The sequence below is a fragment of the Paroedura picta genome, chromosome 13 (genome assembly GCF_049243985.1).
Source record: "Paroedura picta isolate Pp20150507F chromosome 13, Ppicta_v3.0, whole genome shotgun sequence".
Taxonomy (NCBI): domain Eukaryota; kingdom Metazoa; phylum Chordata; class Lepidosauria; order Squamata; family Gekkonidae; genus Paroedura; species Paroedura picta.
The window spans coordinates 15,935,462-15,938,216 of NC_135381.1; the positions used below are offsets into that span (position 1 = coordinate 15,935,462).

At 42.5% G+C, this 2,755-nt stretch overlaps 1 long non-coding RNA gene across 1 annotated transcript; it reads right to left on the bottom strand.

Annotated features, from left to right (window-relative positions):
• Nucleotides 1–398: 398 nt before the first annotated feature.
• On the bottom strand, nucleotides 399–1,413 carry LOC143823166 (uncharacterized). The gene is made up of 2 exons (XR_013226400.1): nucleotides 1,287–1,413; nucleotides 399–737 (listed from the first exon to the last, which is right to left on the bottom strand). It is a non-coding gene; the product is annotated as an uncharacterized LOC143823166 (long non-coding RNA).
• Nucleotides 1,414–2,755: the final 1,342 nt, after the last annotated feature.

Here is a 2,755-nt window from a genome sequence, read left to right on the forward strand (position 1 = left end):
AAAGGATGAATTCTATCTAGTATCTATGCCAGGGGTAGTCAAACTGCAGCCCTCCAGATGTCCATGGACTACAATTCCCAGGAGCCCCTGCCAGCGAATGCTGGCAGGGGCTCCTGGGAATTGTAGTCCATGGACATCTGGAGGGCCGCAGTTTGACTACCCCTGATCCATGCCCTAGGACTGCCCTTTTCAACCTTTTGACTGTTGAGGAACCCCTGAAATATTTTCCAGTCTTCGAGGAACCCCAGAAGTGGTGAGATGCCCCTCCAGAGAAGTGGGTGTGGAACAAATTCTCTTTTTTTCCAAAACAATTCTTCGTTTTACTACAGATAGATAAAAATTCTAAGAGAGATACATAGGAAACAAAGAAACGATTGGGGGGAAAAGAGAGAAAAACAAAGAACAGACATCATAACTTTTATTACAATAAGTTTTTGAGCCCCCAGTTGACCAGACCATAAACTATTGCCCAATCATTCAAATGTATCAGTTTACAACAAGATTACTATGTCATTGAAGATTTAAAACATTTCAACAATTATTTTCTTTAGTCTCTGAAACCACATTTAATCGGATTATTTTTTTCTCTTTCCTGCAAGAAGTCAGGAAGAGGTTTCCAGTTAGTCATAAAGGAAGTTGTTGTCTTTTCTCTAATCCAAGTTTAGCCATCTCTGCAAATGCTAGCTTCAGCAACTAATCCCCTGTTGTAGTTTTCCAATTCTGGAACGATAGTGGGACTGAAATGAGAAAACATTTCTATGTCAGGATTGCTTCTGTATATAAGAAGTAACGTGTTCATACGAGTCAATAGGAAAGATTGTTGGCATTTTTCACATTGTTCTGATTTTTGGGTACACTGGGATGTGGTCCCACTACTGTTCTTGATTTTCAGTGCCTCCCCCCATTCATTTGATTTGTTTTCTAGTTCTGAGGATATAAAAGTCTTGCAGCTGTTACATATAAAAACAAAATGCCATGGCTATTTTTCATGTTTTTCTGTATCAGGGACTTCTCCACAAATGCACCATTTTTGCGCCAAACTAGTTCTGGGGTGGTCCAGAAAGAAGCATCTCTATGGCTGTTCTAATTTTTTAATTCTGTTTCTCCCAAAGGTTCTCCCACAGGAATTCTGTGGAACTTCCAGATGCTGAGTAAAACAAATTCTTTCTTCAAAATTTGTTTGTAGTAAGTAAAGGCTGAAAGGTACTGAATAGAATTGGGAAATGTTATTAGCCGTTACACTGGCATGGAATACAAGACTAATAAACAAATTAATATAATCATACCACACGCGTATGTACCAACACTGTGAGCTGGCAGCCTACTCCTTTATCTTCTGAACCTCTTCCTACAAACAGAATGTATCCCCCAACTCTTGCTAGTGTGCTGGCAGTGTTATTAAACTCCAGCAGTTGGAATGTTCATTAACATTCTGTAATCTCTCAGCAACTAAGACAACAGCTAGGAGCGTTCATTTCAGTCAGCTAAAGCCAGCACTCTCAAAGCTACACAGGTTACAAAGTCTGGAGCTTATGTTTACTTCATTTTTGTGTGTGTGAAATTTTATCTGATTCGGGGAATAAATTGACAATAGTGTGTGTGTGTGGGGGGGGGGGTCAGCCAATCTATATGGCTGGTACTTTAATCTGAAATCTCATGCATCTTATCTCCAGCCACAGTAAATGCCCGAAACAATGATCCAAATCTGACTTTGACTTTGCAAAGAGATGTCTAGATAAAAAGCAGGGATAGTCAAACTGCGGCCCTCCAGCTGTCCATGGACTACAATTCCCATGAGCCCCTGCCAGCATTCTCTGGCAGGGGCTCATGGGAACTGTAGTCCATGGACATCTGGAGGGCCGCAGTTTGACTACCCCTGGAAGAGAAAGCAAGAGTCAAGAAGGAGCACCTAGAAGCATCACTTGGAGAAATGCCACCTGTTTCCGAAAGGTGCTTGCGTAAATGTTTCTCGTTCAACCTTGAGAAATGAATTGGGTGCCCGCTTTTAATAACAAATGCCAGATAAAAGCTTCTACAATTATGAAAACACCACTCTTAAAGTTGGGGTTTTGTTTTCATTGCTGAAGCGTCCTTTTTTTTTCCCCCCCCCCCCCCGTGTCTCTGCTGTTGCCAAGACCCTTTCAGGTTATTAGCGCTGTCTGCAGCTTTGCTAAACATGAATCTCCACACGCGTGGCAGTCAAAATCCTGTCAGTTGTCGTTTCTCCTCGTCCAAGACTGGGCCGAGTGAAACAGCTCAAGGATATATTTTTTGTTGCTGTACTTTACGACCTTAAAAGCCCTGCATGGTTGGGGACCAGGGTATCTGCAAGACCATCTTCTTCTGTATGTTCCTGCCTGGGAATTAACATCAAAGGGAGAGGCTCTCCTGACTGCCCCATCAATCAAAGATGCTTGTTTGGTGGTTGCCCAAGAGAAGGTCATACCACTGGCAGCCCTACAATTCTGGAGCAACGTCCGCAGGGAAGTGGGCCTGCCCCCCTTACCTTTAATCCTTAGGAGACTGTTGACGACAGTTTGATTTGGGACAGCATTTGATTAAATCAGTCATGAATTGTGATTTTAAATTTTGGTTATACGTTTTTATATAATCTATTTTGTGTGTTTCAGGAATATTGTAAGCTGCCTTGAGCTCTGTAAGAAAGAAACAGCCTGGGGGGTGGGACGTGTCCAGCTGTCCGAGTTGGAATAGGGCCAATCAGCCAGCAACACTCAGCAACAATCAGCCAGCAACA